The sequence below is a fragment of the Meles meles genome, chromosome 19 (assembly GCF_922984935.1).
Source record: "Meles meles chromosome 19, mMelMel3.1 paternal haplotype, whole genome shotgun sequence".
Classification (NCBI taxonomy): domain Eukaryota; kingdom Metazoa; phylum Chordata; class Mammalia; order Carnivora; family Mustelidae; genus Meles; species Meles meles.
The window spans coordinates 54,095,374-54,116,151 of record NC_060084.1 but is presented as its reverse complement, the minus strand read 5'-3'; the positions used below and the strand labels follow the sequence as shown (position 1 = coordinate 54,116,151).

The following is a 20,778-nucleotide window of genomic DNA, read 5'->3' as shown; positions in this document are numbered from 1 at the left end:
CATATAAGTAAGACAAAACTAGAAAAATCATAGTTTTTAAGAAATATGGTAACTACTGATGTCTGTTGTGATGCAAAAATAGAACTTAAAAAATGCTTACCATAGAGTTCCTCAGAAAGATGTACAGATTTCTCTAGGCACCCAAAAGTCATAGAAAAGCATCCAGATCACACAGGTCCTCATTGGCTATGGAAGAGTCTTTGGCCCTCTCTGTGAATATGATGGAAGACCAGAGGGGCAGAAGCAGAATCTTAGAGGTATAGGAGTATGGTGAGTGTTAGACAGTATTGTCCCTCTGCGATAGCAAGGGAAATGAGTTGAAGATTCTGGGAAATTATTTCCATTCAACCAGAGCTTTCCAAACCACATTTTAAGTTTTGGCTTCCTCCTTGACCTTTGGACCTCACCTGAGGTCCATCTGCTTCATTCATTTCCACCTACCTGGTTGTACAACTACTGTCTTCCTCTACTTCACATCCCAGGACTTTTTCTTCTGCTCCAAAAAGATAAGTAGGTCTGGCTTAGATATAACAAGACCTGTTTATTTAAAAAAAAAAAAAAAAAAGGAATATGAGTTTTGCTGGAGATTCTCTAATTTGGAGTCTGGTACTGTCCTCAGTAAAAAAAGAGAGGATATTGTAGAATTCTAGAAAATGATTTCCCAAAATACTGTTATTTGCTGAGATTGAATGGAACAACTGAATGGACTAATTTTTATGGGAATTACAGGTTCTGTTAGAACACTAAGAATGACAAACGATAATAATTTTAAACATTTACTAGTCACTAGATAGCATTACAATAGTTTTTCATAAGTTAATGTGAAAAACACACACACTCAAAAATAATTTATGAGACCAAACATATTATTCTTCCTCTTTTATGAGTGTCTTTTGTCAAACATCCAGTAAATGGAAAAAACTAGGTTTTGGGGCACCTGGGTGGCTCAGTGGGTTAAAGTCTCTGCCTTCGGCTCAGGTCATGATCCCAGGGTCCTGGAATCGAGCCCCAGTCGGGCTCTCTGCTCAGCAGGGAGCCTGCTTCCTCCTCTCTCTCTGCCTGCCTCTCTGCCTACTTGAGATCTCTGTCTGTCAAATAAATAAATAAAATCTTAAAAAAAAAAAAAACAAACTAGGTTTTAACTAAGGTCATCTGACCTAGAGTTTATGTGACATGACACACGGGTCTATATACAGAGACTACCTTAAAGCAATGTTCCCTAGGGGCCAAGGGCAGGCTGTCTCAAGATGTGACACTTTGGCATGAAGTGTTTTTTGGGTTAAAGGTGACTGACATCCTGTAAACCCAAGAGAAATTTTGCTCCTCCTTTAACTATGCAGAATCTACACTGGGGGTCTTTCCCAGAATAAGGGTTGTTATCAGAGATGAATTTTATCTGGGTCACCCATCTGTGTGCCAGGCCAAATATCTAATTACCAAACATCTGTTCTTCTTATTGCTTTGCCAGAACATTCCTTTCTTCAAAGTACCAGACCATTCTTAGTCCAGGATGCCATAAATACTTTTGCCTGACTGACTTTGGGATTTCTGTGTCTGTAGGGTTCCTTTCACTTATGATATTAAATTTGATTTTTCTCCCCTTCATCTGTCTCATGTCAGTTTTGTTCTTAGTCCAGCTAGAAGGACCTTGAAGGCGACAGAAATTCTTGCTCCTTGAACGTATCAACATAAAATATATCTAATGAAACCAGCACTGACCTTGTCAGTTCAGATGAGAGGATGTCCCCTGGCACAGATAGGAACATAGAGTCTAGGCTCAAGAGATGGGAATGGAAGCCACTAGATAACAAGCAGTTAATCAACTCTATCCTCCAGATTTAAGTACCAGATGCACCTACTAAAACCTCTAAGATAAAGAAGAAAGATTATTTTTTCTGATTCAAGGTTTTTTGAGATAGAATATACCCTCTAGGGTACCAGGTGAAGTGGCACCAGAACTTATCAAGGAGCATCAGCTAACATGGTCTCATGGGTCTCCAAGCAATAGCATCCACCTTCTCCGTGATAATGAGCCAAATGGTGCCCTTGGTCTCTCCGAACAACAGAGTTTGACAAGAGGCCAAACAGGAGTTTCAGGCAAGGCTTTGCTGGAGCTTATGCTCCAGCACAGACAAAACAGTGTCTTCAGGCTGACTCCCAGAGGAGAGGTCAGGGAGGATTTTTTAAAAGAAACTTAGGTGGAAAAAGAGTGCTAAGCATATAGCGGCAGAAATGTATTAAGACCTGCATGCTTAAATATCATACTTTTTCACTTACTGCTTGTCTAATTAACATATTAAATCTCTACCCCTGGACATGATTTTGGGTATTAGAATGAGGGAAGGAATCTGAGAAATTTCAGCACTGTGGTCCATCTTGGCACAATCTGGTTTGGTCCAACCTTCTTAGTGTTCATAGTTAGCATACTTCCTCTAAATTCCTTCAACATAACCTGCTTAGGAGGCATAAAGCTTTGGCTTCCCACCAAGCCACACACCCTCCCCTTATGGAGGCAGAATGCAGCCTGCTTCCCTTTTCCAGCCTGCTTCCCTTTTCCGTTGTCTCTCCTTTCTCCTCCCCAAAAGCACCTGTTGTTAGTTAGATGAGTCCTCCGAATGTGCTTGTTTAACTATAAACTTTACCCTCCTTCTTGTTTGTCCACAAAACATGTGACTAACAGGGTGCCTGGGTGGCTCAGTGGGTTAAAGCCTCTGCCTTCGGCTGTGGTCATGATCCCAGAGTCTTGGGATTGAGCCCCGCATCAGGCTCTCTGCTCAGCAGGGAGCCTGCTTCCCTTCCTCTCTTTCTGGCTGCCTCTCTGCCTGCCTGTGATCTCTGTCTGTCAAATAAATAAATAAAATCTTTAAAAAACAAACAAACAACAACAACAAAAAACAACAAAAAAAGACATATGACTAATGTTTGACCTTCATCAACTCTTCTGTTGGTTACTGTTTCTATCTAATAAAAGTGAGACTGTGGAGTTGCTTGGGGCAGCAGTCTTTTTGACTGTTGTCCCCTGTTCCCTTTTCTCTTGCAGCTGACTTGTTCCTGCTGAATTCTCCGGTTTGCCGACTGGAAGCGGCAAGCCATGACTCGAGATCAAGAATCACATGCTCTACCAGCTTAGCCAGCCAGGCACTCCTATGAGCCAAATATTCAATGAATATGCATGTCAACTATTATCTAGCTTCTTATAAAACGTGTGCATTCAAGTTATGTTATATTTGAACTTTTGAATCTAAAGGCACACACAAATTTCACATCGATCCAACCAGAAAATAAGGACATTCAGGACAGTCCCAGGAATTTTTGTACAAAACAATTATAAATAACATAAGTTATACAGATATAAGGTAACAGACTGTACCATATGGTGGGCAATGTTCTAACTTCCTCTATAACACTCATTCAAGAATTCTATGAGGCTGGGGTGCGTGGCTGCTACATCAGTAGAGCATGCAACTCGATCTCAGGGCTGTAAGTTTGAGACCCATATTCAGTGTAGAAATTACTTAAAGAAAATCTTTTTAAAAATTCTAAGAGGTAAATAGATACATTAACTATTTTATCATCATGGATCGGAGCATACAAGTGAAATTTCAAATGATAGTGCATAACAAAAAAAAGGCATTTTGAGCTAAAATAGAGAATTACATTTTCTCATTTTAGGGAAGTTCTTAGTGCTATGATGAAATTGCTGAGTCTGCATTTTGTGGGATCATGTTGGAAACTGCGATAGGTTTGGAAATAATAAAGCTGACCACACACCACTTCTTTCCCCAGTGTTTCTGGGATTTCTGCACCAAATCTCGTTATCTGCACCACTCTTCTCATGCACTTCCAACAAATAAAACTTAAAAGATGGTTTAATATAGAGTTCTCCTATGTGCACAGATTTTCCCAGATACTCAGAAGCAGTGAAGAACAAACAGATCACTGAGGCCCTCACAGTCCAAGAGAAGTTGATTTTTTTGTTTGCTTGTATGTTTGTTGTTATGCACTCAGGATGTGATAGAAATCACTGGTGTTGAAGGAGAATTCTTAGAGGATGTAAGAGCACAACAGTATTGGACAGATGACCTTCTGAGATGAAGAGAAATGAACTTAGGCTTCTCACAATCATTTCTGAAGAGGCAGAGCTCCCCAAATCACATTTTCAGATCTCACTCCTTCCTAGGCCTTTGGGTCTCACCTCCATCATCTGCTTCATTCATCCCCACCTACCTGGGTGGATGGATGTGTTCTCCTTTCTCTTCATAACCCAGAGCTCCTTTTCTTACTCCAAAAAGATGACCAGGTCTGGCTTTGACACACGAGATCTGTTTATCAGAAAAAAAAGAAAATGAATATTGCTGGAGAATATAACTTTCAACAGACAATTTTGCTCAGTAGAGAGGACATTACAGAATTCTAGAAAATGATTTTCCAAAAGTTGTTGCCCAACAGGCCCTTTAGAACACGGGGGAATTTCCAATGTTCTCATCCTGACCTCCACTTCCAAGTACTACTGATACAATAATAAAGAATAGAAAAGGGGAGTTTAAGATGTGGGCAGTATCATTTTATGCCACTCAATGTTTAGAATTGCCACTAATCTATAGAAGTGATAGTGTTACCCCTTAAGGCAGGGGAAGCTAAAGCTGAAAAACAAACATCATGAAGATATTTCTGTACATTTACAAACTCCTTATTTCCCTTGCTGCCTGGATCTGAATTCCAGTCATGCAAAGAGGATCTTCCAAAAGACAGTCTTCAATGGAAGGAACAAAACCTTGAGTGTGGTTTGAGAAATCTGAAAGGAGTTATTCTCACCAAGGAAGCGTAGGTGTCTGTAGTTCTCTAACATCACATCCCCATACAATTTCTGCTGAGTGTGGGTCAGGCATCCCCACTCCTCCTGAGAGAATTCTATGGCCACATCCCTGAATGTCAACAGTCCCTTCCATAAATACCACAGTTACCAAGTGACTAGCCACAGTTCACAACTGTCCCTAAGATGAAAGATGTTAATATCACCAACTAGACCCCAAGACATGACCTTCACTGCTTACCCGCTTGTACCCACCAACCCATGTCCCACATTGTGCTTAACCTCTTCTTTCCCACCTTATCTTTTACTTCAGGCAAAAGAGGCCTTGTATATAGTCTCCTGTGACAGAAACAGAAACTACCCCACAAGTAGTAACAACTGCCATAATAAGCTCATGCTGGTCCCGACCACTCAGCACAGTTTGAGCTTAACCCCTGACTCACACCCGCACAGAGGGACCATAGGGTGACCCACAGAGTGACTGACACTTTTACCTCACTACAATACTAAAATCTCTGCTCACACCTCATTTACATAATGTATAAAGTATGTAAAGAACTATTTACATAAGGCACTTGTGCAACCTATGCCCACCTCTACATATGATGACAAAGGCTCCCATTTCCAAATATTCATCTTAACCCCACAGAAAAGAAACCCATTCATTCACTCTTGCTTGGGGAGTCAGGGCTTAGGAAGTTATTCCCTGTGATCTCCTCAAAGTCAAATCAGAGGTAACAGAGAAAAATAATTTGGATAATGCAACCACAAAAAGGATACCCCAAGTCTGGGAAGAACTGGAAGTGTTTGTATTGTAAGTAATTATATTTGCCAGTAGCTCCCTCTTTACCATTGTATCAGTGCACTCTATCCTACATCCATGATGAGATAAAAGAGGCTGTAAAATTGGGCTACCAATGATCCCCGACAGCCAGAGGATGTATGCTTTTTTTTCTTTGAAGATTTTATTTATTTATTTGACAGAGACAGAGATCACAAGTAGGCAGAGAGGCAGGCAGAGAGAGAGGGGGAAGTGGGCTCCCCGCTGAGCAGAGAGCCCAATGTGGGGCTCGACCCCAGGACCCTGAGATCATGACCTGAGCTGAAGGCAAAGGCTTAACCCACTGAGCCACCTAAGCATCCCAGGATGGATGCTTAATAACAACCTGAGAATGTGGGTGCCAAGGTGATAGCTTGTAGACTCCTTTTTTTTTTTTAAGATTTTATTTACTTGAGAGAGCGAGAGCAAGCAAGAGAGCGCAGGAGCCAGGGGAAGGGCACAGAAGTGACTTCCCACTGAGTGGGGAGCCTGACAGAACTGGATCCCAGGACTCTGGGATCATGGCCTGAGCCAAAGGCAGATGCTTAACTCTCTGAGCCACCCAGGTGCCCAATCTGTAGACTCCTGGAGAATGAATCTTGCTCATCCCATTGGGATAAGGAAGCCTTACACCTATGGCTATTAAAGATTATGAGCACCCCAGTGGTGAAGAAATTATTGAGAAAATAACAAGCCAATGTGTCTACTATAGACTAGTAATGTAGAAACCAGACCTCTGTTACTCTCTAGTTAGAGCAACTCAAATTCAGGAGGCAATGCCAGGGGAAGGTTGATGAACAGACTTTACTGTAATGCCAATGGCCCCTGGAAGGTCTAATACCTTTTGGTATTTGTAGATACATTCACTAGACGGACTGAGGCCTTTCCCTAAAGGACAGAAAAAACTTGTAAAGGCCTATTCAGCCAGAGCAGCCCCACCCTGGTTGAACTGCCATTTTGTTGTAAAACTTAAATTGACCTTGCCCCCTCCAGAGGAACTTACTTAAAAGCAAGTCCTGGAAACCAGTCCTAGGTAACAAAGTCCAAGTACAAGGGTGGGTCAGGCCAGGTGGAGACATTCAATCAGTGGGGGCGCATACTGTCTCCTGGCTACCAAGGTGATGGGCTAGTTTCCATGGCTAACTGTGGGGTGAATCGTAATCCAATTAGCCACCTGTGTGTGGCCATGCCCAACCACATGGCCTTTGCTCCAAAAAAGTTAGTCTGGAAAGCAGGGAGGTCGTCGTCCTCTCTGTGGGGTAGCCCCGACTGGTCTCTTTGACGGTTGGTCTGATTCTTGATGCTTGGCGCAAAATAAAGCTTTGCTTGACCTTCGCTTTCTATCAGTCTCGCTCCTTTAATCACAGACCCATTATTGGGGTACCCATTTTTGGGGGGACCTAACAGACTAACAAAGTAACAAGGGCCTCGGTAAAGGAGAAAATTCCTCAGTTTCAGTTGCCAAGGTCAATCCAGAATGACAATGGACCAGCCTTTATATCCAAAATCATTTTTGAGTTATCAAGTGGAGGTTCTACTCTGCCTGGAGCCTCAGTCTTCTGAGAAGACAGAATGGGTAAGCAGAACCCTAAAATAGACTCTGGCAAAGCTGTGCCAGGAAACAGAACACTGGTTAAAGTTACTACCAATGTCTCTCACCAGAGCTGCCCCGAAGGGCAAATTAAAATCTCAACCCATGGGATGACTTATCGGAGAGCTTAACCCCCTTGCTCAGCCTGCACAGATGGACCAAGCAGTAAGTGGCACTCATATTTACCTCATTATAATACTCCATCTTCACCAGAGGAGGAGCAGAGACCACATGTATGTAACATAAAAAGTATGTAGAGACCGGTTTCCTTAAGACACATACATGCCCTTATGCCCATTGTGACATAAGGTGACATGGCTCCCCATTCTAAACATTCATCCTAACCCTAAATGAAAGGAAGCCACTCACCTTTCCTTGGGGAGTCAAGGCTTTGGAAGTTATTCCCTATGACCTCCTTATTTGATACAAAATGTCCTTCGTGTGACAACCCTACCTGGTGTAGTTTCTAACTGAGACTCAGCAGGGAGTGAACTCACGTTCCTTCAGTTGTATTAGGAGAACTGGTTCTGGCTTAAGGGAGTTTTTTGCTTTATGCAGTAAGATGATTTTCAGCACGGTAATATGCTTGAATATATTCTCTAACTCTGAGGTAAGAGGATGGCATATGATCCACAAAACCGATATAAATACTGTGTATTTCTCCAAGATAAATTGTAAAATGAAGGCATAGACACAGGCATACACATTGTTGAGTACTGTTTTATATCATATTATATCATACATTGTTGAGTACTTTTTATATCAAACATAAATTTTGTCTATTTCTTAGATGGAGTATTTTGGTGGGTTACAATTTTACCTATCAAATTCTAATGAAAATTTCACAACAGTGCATTGGAGATCTTACTAAAATGCAGATTCTGTTCAAGAGTTCTGGGGTGGCATCCTTGTCTGCATTTCTAACAAGGCAGTAACTTATGGGCCAAGGGATAGAGTTTTGAGTTAGGAAGAGGTAGAACTCAAAGGCAAGAATTTTTGGAGGACTTGGAACTGAAGGAGTTTTATAGCAGTTACAGGTTTCATTAGTATAGCAAGAACGGCAACAATATTTTTTGAGCATTTCTAGTTACTAGATAGCATTCTAACACTTTTTCATAAGTTAATGCAAAATAATAATCTAAGAGAGAAAACATTATTATTATTTTTTAAAGATTTTATTTATTTATTTATTTGACATTGGGACACACAGCAAGTGAGGGAACACAAGCACGGAGAGTGGGAGAGGGAGAAGCAGGCTTCCTAAGGAGCAAGGAGCCCAACCCAGGCCTCTATCCCAGGACCCTGGGGTCATGACCTGAGCCAAAGGCAGATGCTTAACAACTGAGCCACCCAAGTGCCCCTATTCTTTTACTTTTATGCAAATATTTTGTCAAACATCCAGTACATAGAAGGAGTGATTGCTAACCCAACTAGAGTTGATCTCCAATGACACACAGGTTAATGTACAGAGAAGATTCTAAAGCAGTGTTCACAGCAGGTGTCAAACCTGAGAAGAGTGATTGAAACAAGAAGGGATCCACATAAAATTCATCTCCCCTGGGGCGCCTGGGTGGCTCAGTCAATTAAGCATCTGCCTTTGGCTCAGGTCATGATCCAAGGGTCCTGGGATCGAGCCCCGAATTGGGCTCCCTGCTTGATGGGAGGCCTGCTTCTCCTTCTCCCCGTCCCCACCCCCCTGCTTGTATTCCCTCTCTTGCTGTCTCTATCAAAAAAAAACCAAATAGATGGAGCACCTGGGTGGCTCAGTGGGTTAAAGCCTCTGCCTTTGGCTTAGGTCATGATCCCAGGGTCTCTGCCCGGCATCGGGCTCTCTGCCCCACAGGGAGCCTGCTTCCTCCTCTCTCTCTGCCTGCCTCTCTGCCTAGTTGTGATTTCTGTCTGTCAAATAAATAAAATATTAAAAAAACAAGGGTGGCTCAGTGGTTTAGGCCACTGCCTTCGGCTCAGGTCATGATCTCAGGGTCCTGGGATCGAGTCCCGCATCGGGCTCTCTGCTCGGCAGGGAGCCTGCTTCCCTCTCACTCTCTCTGCCTGCCTCTCTGCCTACTTGTGATCTCTGTCAAATAAATAAATAAAATCTTTAAAAATAAATAAATAAATAAAATCTTTAAAAAAATCAGTCACCCTTTTACATTTTATGCACACATCCATACATTTAAAAAGTAATTATATGACCTCAGGGTCCTGGATTCAAGCCCCACGCTGGGTGGGGAAACTGTCATGGCAATTTAAATTAAGTATTTTCAATGACATAAAATTTATGTATCTACTTGTGGAAGATGATGCTTCTTTTAGTCGTGCTATAAAGACAAATGCACAGAATGATATAGAGAAAATAGCCAGTTTCAGAGTCTAGTATTTCGCTGACAGTTTTTGTTTCATTTGTGCTATGTTATGTTTCAGAATTTTAAGACACTTGAACATGTTAATTATGTGATCCTTATTTTCTTTTTCTGAGAATACAAAAAGAGCACGTCTGTGATGTGGGTGGAGTAAAATGGAAATTTACAGGCTCAGAACCACAGTTCCCAGGAGTCAGTATCTCCAGTGCACAAAAGTGAAGCCTTCATTATCCAGCGGAACTCAGATAAGAAAGGAATTTCCAATTTAATTGTGAAGGCTTCTTCACATTTCTCAGAAAATCCACCTCACACCCGCATGAATGATAAAAGGGAAAATATTAACATTATAGAAGAGCAAGGGCAGAGAGCACCAAGCCAAGTAAACAAAATTATCAACTGTAAGGAAGCAAAGTGGTATCAGCACCTGAGACACACCGGACACATTATCACTGCTGTGTTCTTGTGGCCCCCCAAAGTAAATCAGAAGATTAATCTAATTATGAGAAAACAGTAGATTTATGCGAATTTCAAGCCACGTACAGCTCCCATATCCTGTAATGTCTAGCGTATTTTATTTATTTTTAAAGATTTTATTTGTCGGAGGGAGAGCACAGCACGGGAAGCAGCCAGGCGGGCGGCAGGCAGAGGGAGAGGCAGAGTCCCCACTGAGCAAGGAGCCAGATGTGGGATTCAATCCCAGGACCCTGGGATCATGACCTGAGCTGAAGGCAGTCGCCTAACCGAGCCACCCACGCATCCCTGTCTAGCATATTTTATTTTATTGTTATTATTATTAGCATATTTTAAATAGAGCATCTTTTTTCGAATTCTAAAGAGCAAGAGTTTGTTTCTTTTCCAAAACTTGTGAAGTCATTCTGGGCCTCATATCCAACCATTCTGTTTATTTGTGCATTTAATTAATCCCATCTACACAGAGCTCACAAGGCATCCAGATAGAATCTAAATGTGAAATGCTCTCCTTGACCGATATCCCAGATCTGACCCCTATCCAGAAGAGAAATCATGGAACCAATGCTTTCTCCTGTGAATCTGTCACAAAGGGACTATTTTCAATGTTTCTGTTAGAGAAACCGAACTGGATCCTGACGGAAGAACCAAGCGGCACTCAGAGACTTTGGAGAATCAGAGGTTTATTTAACACCAGTAGGCTCAGAGGAGGCTGTTCTCCAAAGGTCTGAGCCCCAAACACAAGCAGGGAGCATAATTTACGCCCTTCTACTGCATTCTTGGTACTTTTGGCGCGCGCACGGGAAATGGGGTAGGGAAGTAGAACCTGGAAGGACTTTGAGACAGGGGTTAGAATTCCCTTGCTGGCTTGGTCGGCCATCTTAGAGCACAGTTTTTCCCTTATCAGTTCCAGGACAGTAATCCAAAGTGACAATTGTCATCACCCTATTGAAAGCCAGATTGGAGAGAAGGGAGAAAAGCCTCTGAAATATAGGAGAGAAGTGTTCTAAAGACCTAAACTTGAGTATTACTTTTTAAAAGGTTTCGGCTCGGGTCCTGGGATCGAGTCCCACATCCGTCTCTCTGCTCAGCGGTGAGCCTGCTTCCCTCTCTCTCTCTCTGCCTGCCTCTCTGTCTACTTGTGATCTCTCTCTGTCAAATAAATAAATAAAATCTTTAAAAAAAAAAAAGGTTTTAAAATATAGGTGAAGGGGCATCTGGCTTGCTCAGTCAGTGGAGTGTGTGATTTTTAATCTTGGGGTTGAGTTCCAGCCCGACACTGGGTATGGAGATTACTTAAAAATCTTAGAAAGTATGTGAAAACACTCATGAGGCAGATATATCAGAACCAGAGGAATCAGTATTTACAATTTCTAAATGCACGTAAATCCAGGAGGAAAAGATAACATGGCTTCTGACCTGGGAAGCAAGGCTTACCTGAGAACTGGCCATTTCTTCTTTTTACCTCTTCTGGTCCTTTAGATTTCTTTCTCACAAGGCATTTGTGGAGAAATCACAGCTGCATCAGGAGAAAATGTCTTTAAAGTCACTAACAGACTTCCTGCAGACTGCTAGGCAGTGGGCTGGATTTGCAGATGTAGAAAAGGCCCAATTTCCTAATCTGTGTTAGGAGCTATTCAGAAACTATGAGCTCCTACTTAGAGACCAATCTCTGACTTTTTCTTCTGTCTTCACGGACTTCCAACCCACAGACACCCACAAATTCGTTTCCGCATAGGAACCGTGTGCTGCATGGACCTGAGCCTCCCAGACTCACATAGCAGAGACCCTGTTACCTCCCCGTGAACCAAAGCCTGCTCTCCACTCTCGTAAAACCACCTGAAGCCCGCGTGTTTAATCCTGGCCTGAGAATCACCTGGAGCCATTAATTAACACAACGCTATTGTTTTCACCCAAACCACCTGACAGAATTGGACGGGGGGTGGTAGGCACCAGCTATGATTGTTTTTGAAACTCCACACATGACCCAGATTGATATCCATGTCTTCTCCACTGGTCAGAGTTTCTGGAGACTGACACCTTCTCCCTCTTTCTACTACGCAGAGGGAGACACCCTTACAAATGGAGCATTTCCCTTATAAATGCAAATGTCTCTTTCAAAAGGAAACTTTTACTGGGTTTCAAAGTTTTTCCTTTGCTCTTTCTTTAAAATAACCAACTGAAATAATTCTTACACCAGACAGACCTATTTAGAGATGACCAATTCTGCTCTCCTTCCAGTAGGTAAATATGAGCAATATATGAGATTTTTAGTTCTCCAACATTTTCAGGGAAATTTGGTGTTACCCTTTTTTCTTTGTTTTAGCCATTCTAGAAAATATTATGTTGTTTCTCACTGGAAAATATGAAGTGGTCTTGCTATATTTGTCTTGGTGACTGGGATGAATGTGTAGGAAAGAAACTTTGTTCTTTGCATCTAGATTCTCTGGCTGGTCTAATGATCAAACTAACAAAAGATAGATTCACAGGACAAAAACAAATTTAATTTTTTATTACAGGAATCCCAAAGATATGGGGCTCAAATATAGGCAACTGATGCTTATATGCCATTCTGACCCAAGGAAGAGGAGGTAGGGATTTACAATTTCAAAAGGAGGGGAGTACATTCACAGGAGAAGGGAAATAACAGATGTTTGGAAAACAAATGTTTGCCACACCAGGCAGGTAACTCTTCCTGATATAAAAAATTATCTCTGGTATTATCTTCCTGGCAGAGGTCTCCCATCTAATTTCTTCTTGGTGTATAGATATAGATATATACACATATCTATATCTATATATATATCAGCCTCAGAAAAGACGAAAATCCTTCTGCTTGCAGCAACAGAATAAAACTGGAGGAGACATTTGTTAAAAAAGCCAAACAGAAAAAAACAAACAAACAAACAAACAGATACTGTATGAAATCACACATATGCACTGATAAGGTTTGCAGTGGTGGGGTCTGGAGCCAATGGCCAAGAAAGAATTCTTGAGAAGTCTTTGGTGCAAAAGGGTGGTTTCATTAAAGCATGGGGACAAGAGCGAGCTGCACTGGGGTTGTTAGGAGTGACTGATTACATAAGATTTTCTATCCTATGGAAGGGCCTGTGATGTTAGAGCTCCAGGAAATTGAGTCTATGGTTTCTAAAAGTTTTGCTATTGATAAAATTGCCTTTTTATTTTTTTCTTGTAAATAATTAAGACAGTTGCAAACTGATGGATACTCCAGTCCTTCATGACAGTGATCTTTATCAGTTAACCACTTGTTTTTCCATTCTTTATTCTAGGCCAGCCAGTGCCCTGAATGTGGCAATCATTTCCATTTTGTAGCTGGGGCACAGGGGGTTCCCAAATGGACCAGGTTTGGCTGCTGGCCCCTGACAAAATCCAAAGGCAGAGAAACAAGTGGTGGTGAGACAAGAAACGGATTTACTTTGGTGAGGCCAAAGGGGATATATGCAGGTGGGCAAAACTCTAATTTCCAAACATTTGCTTTTCTTATCATCCTGTGAGGTGCATTCCCTCCCTCTGAAACCGTAGATCCCTACCCCCTTCTCCTCACTCCAGAATGACTTATACATCTCATTCTGCCAAATTTCCACGTCTATGTGGTATTCCCCATAGGTATGCCATTACATTTGATTTTCTCATGTTAATCTGTCTCACATCAATTTGATCCCCCCCCGCCCCCCGCCATTTGATTCGTAGTCCAGCTAGAAGGACTCTTGAAGGAGACACAAATTCTTGCTTTCCAACATTGGTAATTAAATGTTTGTCCTGCCAACAGATGGGTCACTCAGATAAAATTTATCTCCTATAATAACTCTTTTATTTTAGAAAGAGCCCCCAACTTAGATTCCTCTATGTGGTTAAGGAACAAAAGTTTCTCTTGAGCCCACAGGATCTCAACTGCCTTCAGGTCCAAATAATCCACATGCCAAAGTGGCACATTCCGGGGCGGGGGGCCTGTCCCAACCCTTTCCAAGGCACCAAATTCAATGAGAAAGACAGAAATCAAGGCACCAAACCATACAATCTTTGCTCCCATATATCTGCTTTTGGACTTCAACAAAATATTAGCATCTACCATTAAGACACAGGAGGCACCCCAAACCTGCTCTAATCTGCTCAGAGGGAAAAGCCCAGAGTGCAGCCAGACACAGAAAATCTTCAGTAAGAGCAGATTCTGGATGGAGCTGGGAGGCAAAGGCTCCAGGCTTCCCTGCCTATGGGATGAATTATTTCCAGTTCTGTCTTCCTAAATTTGCCTTGCAGAAGCTTTGTATGATTGTATTCTACTTAAGCCAATTCCCTGCCCATTTTCTAAAATAAAATAAGCAATTTAATATAAACACTTAAGAGTTTTCTTGGGCGCCCGGGTGGCTCAGTGGGTTAAGGCTCGGCTTTTGGCTCAGGTCATGATTTCAGAGTCCTGGATCGAGGCCTGTGTCGGGCTCTCTGCTCGGCAGGGAGCCTGCTTCCCCCTCTCTCTCTGCCTGCCTCTCTGCCTACTTGTGATCTCTCTCTCTCTCTCTGTGTCAAATAAATAAATAAAATCTTTTAAAAAAATAAAAGATTTTATTTATTTATTTGACAGAGAGAGGTCACAAGTAGGCAGAGAGGCAGGCAGAGAGAGAGGGGGAAGCAGACTCCCTGCTGAGCAGAGCGCCCAATGCGGGGCTCGATCCCAGGACCCTGGGATCACGACCTGAGCTGAAGGCAGAGGATTTAACCCACTGAGCCACCCAGGCGCCCCTAAATAAAATCTTTAAAAAAAAAAAAAAGAGTTTTCTGAGATAAGTGTATTAGAAACTACTGTTGACCCTTGAAAAACATGTTTGAATTGCACCAGACCACATAAACATAGATGTTTTATAATAAATACAGTAGAGTACTCTAAATGTATTTTCCTTTTGATTTCCTTAACATTCTCTCTTACTTTAAGACTATAGTATATTTTATATACATATATACATAAAAATGTTATTAATCAATTGTTTATGTCATTGGTTAATACTTTCAGTCAATAGTAGCCTGTTAAGTTTTTGGGTGTTTGCTTCCACAGCACATATGCTGGGATTGGAAACATGCAGAGAAGATTAGCATGGCCTCCGCAGAAGGACAACATGCAAATTTGTGAAGCATTCCATATTAAAAAGAAGTTAAGTTTTTGGGGACTCAAAAGTGAGACGGATTTTTAACTACACAGTGGGGTGGGTGCCCCAAACCTCCACATCTTTAAGGGTCAACTATATCTTACTCTTAAGGTAAACAATATAAGTACTACCACTAATAATAAAAACTTTTCTTTGTAGATGGTTTTTAGGCACCTCATCAGTACTCACCAAACCACATAGAAATGAAGCCATAGTCCCCTGTAAACCATCTCTTCCTTATAGTGACCCCACAATCTTAACCACTTAACCATTTGTTGTAGACTGAAAGTCTCTGGACGGTAGGGATCATGGCTCTTCATCTCTGTTCTTCCAATGATCATATTAAATAGAAACCATCACTTTAACAGTTTGCATTTCTAAGCCTGCTCAGTGTTCATCACAGTATAAGGAATCTGACTCCTACTTCGGTGCCATGAAGGAGATTCCCTCTATCCGGAAAGAAGAGGACCCCGGATGACTCACTCCAGCTCCTCTGAGATGGAAGCAAATTCCAAATTCTGTTGTCATCCTGCCCCAGTCACCTCAGGACATTCCCCCAAATCCTAAGTCCCTGGTGCTGGAGGGAGTGTCCCCAGTAAGACCAACCAGATGCCCCCAAAGTGATATAAAGGAGAGATGCAGGCTGGGTCTGTGGCATCTTCTTCGTTGAGAACACCCTTGGACAGTTGTGATATTACCTTTCCCTGAGCAAGACACTCTTATGTAAGATGTCTCTACTCCACTAACAGTTTACACTGAGGTGTATTTTCTGAGTCCTGACCTCCCATGGCTAGGGATCTTCCCCTTTCTTGCTATGACTCAGGGCAGGGAATGTGTCCCTGAGAAGTGCTGCTTTTGATGCCTATGCTTGTTGGCATTGAACTGACCGACAGGAGCACCTCAGACAGTTGCATCGAGTCACTGGAAGAAACCTGGATGACACTGTGGTCCCATTCCAGTGTAGGCCTTTGGTTTTTTGTCTTCGTTCATCCCTCAAGCTCAAGAAAAAATTATCTCTCTTGAATTATCTGCATATCCTCAGACAGAAGTCTTGCCTTCTTTCATGAATCCCAAGTGGAGAACAGGCTGTGTGTGCAGATTCCAGGGGGGGGATCGTACCTCTGTCTTTGTGGTTGTTAGAGTGATAGGAGGGAACCCAGAGGGGAGATGATGCTCTAGTGTATCTTGACAATCCCCAAGCGGTGGATTCAGAATTTGGAGCTGCAGTACTAGTTCTCTGCAGGGGTAGGGGAGCAGCAGGCACCCTCTGCACATGGGTGGGCATTTGGGCCAGAGATGGAGGCAACTCAGATTCTCACACCAATTTGGTGCACACGCTTGTCTCCTTGGGATTCCCAGGCCCCACTGTCTGAATCAGTTAAAGGTCTGTACATTAGAAGAGCTGGAACTGCTGATTGCCATCCTGTGATGTATCCATGGGAATCTGGTCTAATTTTGCTCTAGCAGAGACAGAAAGACTCATATAGATGAGACTCCTTCCTGCATGAAGACTTTGGGGCATCCAAACTCTGTGCTGCACAGCTATGGATTAGAGATCGAAGCCCAAGAGGGAACTGGGTGGTGGTGGGGGACGGGGGGGGGGGGGAGATAATCTGTCAAATGACCTTCCAGAGAGTTGTTTTTATTTTTTTTAATATTTTATTTATTTGACAGACAGAGATCACAAGTAGGCAGAGAGGCAGGCAGAGAGGTGGGGGGTGGGGGGGGGTGGGGAGGGAAGCAGGCTCTCCACTGAGCAGAGAGCCTGATATGGGGCTCAATCCCAGCACCCTGGGATCATGACCTAAGCCGAAGGCAGAGGCTTTAACCCACTGAGCCACCCAGGCGCTCCTCCAGAGGGGTTTTGATGGACACCTTTATGTGTGTTTATGCAGGGACTGGTAATTCTGGCCAGTGTTGGGGGAAATAGAATTAACAGCAAAATCTCCCAAACCAGAGAACCTCCAGACAAACACAGAAGAGAAAGAAAACACTTAAAAAAAAAAAGATTTTATTTATTTATTTGAGGAGAGAGAGGGAAAAGCAAGTCCCCCCACCAAACAGGGAGCCCAATGCAGGGCTTGATCCCAGGACCCGAGACCATGACCCAAGCCGAAGGCAGGCACACAACCCACTGGGCCACCCAGGAGCCCCAAGAAAACACTTTTATTACAGAATAAGCATTAAACTATATTACAGTGCCTATTATAGGCAATCCACCAAATGATTTAAGACCGAAAGAAATCTCACCCTTTCATAGAGCCAAGCAGATATAACTTATGATATTCACATGCTCAAGGAAAATAAAAATTAGGCCTCAAGTAAGAGGATTTGACAGCACTTGAAATTTGGGGTGATCATCTGTGTGTTAACTGGCCTTCTACCAAGTTGAAGTAAACTCACATCTTTAGGACGGGAGTATTTCTGCACCATGGAACTTGCTCCTACTGGAGTTAGGCTCCTACCATCACGCAGAAAATCAGAGTTGGACATGCTATTCCCCTTGATCCTCACATCAAAGAGGTTGATCCCATGCAGTTGACAAAGACATTCTTAGAAGGCACCTAGCCATTGGCTAGGGTCATGATCCCAGGGTCCTGGGACCAAGCCCCGTGTCAGGCTCCCTGCTCAGTGGAGTCTGCTTCTCCCTCTCCCTCTGCACCTCCCCCTCCACTCGTGTTCTCTCAAATAAGTAAAATCTTTAAAAAAAAAAAAAAAGACATTCCTAGACCTGAAAGCTGAAAAAAGCTTTCTCAGCTTTAAAGGATTTACATACATTTCAAAGCTGTGGAGAAGGAAATTGTAAGACTGCTAAACTGAACATTCTAAGAAAAGGGAGGTGAAGGAAATCTTTTCCCTTATATTGAGCTCAGAGTATTATACTTCCTGTGCTGTACGCGTATTTGTCCCTACCACAACCAGGGCTAAGGCCCTGATCACCTAGGGCTGGTGAGCACCTAAATTCCCACAGGCACAGAATTTGCGTAGCTGGGGTGGCCTTGAGTGCACTGTGCTCCTGTGCAAGGGTCTGAGCAGAAAGGAGGGGGTAGGACTGGACAAGGCTCACCAAGGACACAGCAGGGAGACCGCTCAAGCTTGGCCGAAGGACTGTGCTGTAGACACAGACTTAGGCTGGGGCTGTGCTCTGCCTTATTCCTGTGTACCTGTAGGCAGATGGCATCATGGGGGGCTTGTCAAAGCCTAGGTTGATAGAGGACCAAGGCTGCTGTAGGAGACTCAGAGCCAGGTTTTCCGTGGCCACTTGGGAGGGTTTGTGTGCAATCTTAGCACAGGCTTTGTGGCCCCACTTCCTGAGAGGGGAGCTCTGTGTGTGTGTGTGTGTGTGTGTGTGTGTGTGTGTGTGTGCATGTATGTATGTATACATGCCTGGGTCCAGGGAACAGATATTGACTTAATTCCCCCCAGTTTTTTAAAGACTGCATTTATTTATATGACAGAGAGCAAGAGAGCACAAGTAGGCAGAGAAGCAGCCAGAGGAAGGAGCTCCCTGGCACAGGGAGCCATATAGGAAATCCATCCCAGTACCCTGGGATCATGACCAATCAACAAGCAAATTTAAAGTTAAATACATTATGGAGCCCCATGTCCCATTAACCACCACTCATCCAGATCTCGGTTGCCCTTCCTTCTCCCTCCCAAGGATTTGTGTCTATTAATCTGTTCCAGTCTTTCTCTTTCCTGATTCTCTCCACTGTTTCTCTTTTCCTGTGATTCCCGTCTCCTCCCTGTTTTCTCCCCTTTTCTCTCTTTCACTACACCTACACCTTCCAGGAACTCTTGAAACCTACTTCACCTTCCCTTACTCTTTCGCCCCAACCTTTCGGACTGTCCCCATCTCATAGATTTCGGCCTCTCTCTCCCCCACCCTCGTCCTCTCTGCTCCCCAGTTCCGTTCCCTCTGTCACACCCTCTGGCTAAGTTCTCGCACTGCTGTTTCTCTCTGGCGGTCATCCCTACCGCCTTTCCGTCCCAGCATCGTCTACCCAAAACCACCTTCTCCTTCCCACGGTCTGCGTGAAGTGCGTCGCCCTTGTCACCCCACTTCTGTTAACCGAGGGCCCTACTATTCGGCTCCCCTTCTTCCGGAGCGTCTCCCTACCCTCCACATTTCGCTCGTTTCTTTTCTCCGCTGGCGACTTGCCCTTCCGCTCTTCGGGCCTCGCTTCAAGTCCCTCCCGCATCCTCCTCATCTCGCCATCTCTTACGGACCCTCTCACTGCTCTTTCCTCCGCCATTCTCTCTCTCCGGCTCCCCCCCCCCCCCGCCCATCCCTCGTCTGGTCCGCCGCAGTCACAGCCTCCACAAGCCCCCCCCCCCCCCATCCTCGCGTGCGGGAGGGAACCTGCTCCGTCACTCCTCGCGATCTTCCGTCCTAAATCCCGCTCCTGAAAGCCCGCACCGAAGAGGTGCCCTTCCTGGGCCTCGGTCGCCTCACTACACACAGGGCTGCAGGGGAGGCGTCTCAGGAGGGCGGTGGGGTCGGCGCGAAACCAGGGCCAGGGAGAGACTCCGCGCGTCTGTGGGCCGAGCCCGGCCAGGCTGCGGCGCGAGGCGCCCACGCCCATCTCCCTGGACTCCCACGGCGCGGGTGGGAGCGGTGCCCAGGATGGCGTGAAGCATAGAGACAGCGCGGCAGGAGGCGTCTGAAGGCCCGAGGACCGGAGACCACAGGCGGAGACCGACTCCCACGGACGGAAACCGAAAGGTCCCGGGACCCCCGGGCCGGCAGCGCCGCCCGCAAGATTCTGTGTGTCTCCGCGACACGCTACTTACCGCGGTGGGAGGCGCGGGTGAAGGGACTCGAATGTGCGTGGAGACCCCAGGGGTGCAGGCCTGGGGACCGAGATTCTGACGCAGGAAACTGAAAGAACCGAAAACAGTGGAAGCGGTCCTGAGCTTTTAAGCGACCCAGTCGCGTCGGGGCCCACAGGGCTGTAAAAAACTGCGCGTGCGCGCTGGTGGAAGGGCAGGGCTGCGGCACGGCCGCAGTTGAGCGCTTCCGGCAAAGGGAAGGGTAAGCTAAGTTTCCGCCCAGTGGGAGAACTCCGCAGACCCGGACGCAGCGAACCCCGCGGAGCGCACCCCGCTATGAAAAGTGGCCAGGCCCGGCAGTTCACCGTCTGAGGGCGGGGCTTGGGTGGAGCGCTTCCGGGAACGACCCGGACACACACACAGGCCAGAACGGGGCTGCGTGGATAGGATGGGGCGGAGCTTGGAGGGGGCGCTTCCGGTAATGGGAGGAAAAAGGTTAAGATCCCTCCACAAAGAATCAAAGGAGGGCGGGGCTGAGCGGAAGCTGGGCTGAGAGCTTCCGGCACTGGGCGCAGCCCAACAAACTCCCCTGGCTGCATCTTCAGGGGTGAGGCCAGGATCCTTGGACGGCCTGTGGGTGGGGCCTGGTTTCCTCGCGCCGGCTCCCAGGACGTGTCTTTCTTTGGGGTTTCCAACCTTTTGATTTTCTGTCGCTTCCTGTGGGACAGGCATGCTGCCTAATTTAAGTGATGTCTCCAACAGTGTGAGGTCGAGCTATAGTCGTTTCGGCC

The 20,778-nt window shown here is 44.7% G+C and overlaps 1 non-coding gene and 1 pseudogene across 1 annotated transcript; one reads left to right on the top strand and one right to left on the bottom strand.

Annotated features, from left to right (window-relative positions):
- Positions 1-427: 427 nt before the first annotated feature.
- On the bottom strand, positions 428-11,507 carry LOC123930577 (annotated as a pseudogene).
- Positions 11,508-15,107: 3,600 nt separating this feature from the next.
- LOC123931929 lies at positions 15,108-15,214 on the top strand. The gene has a single exon (XR_006816350.1). It is a non-coding gene; the product is annotated as a U6 spliceosomal RNA (small nuclear RNA).
- Positions 15,215-20,778: the final 5,564 nt, after the last annotated feature.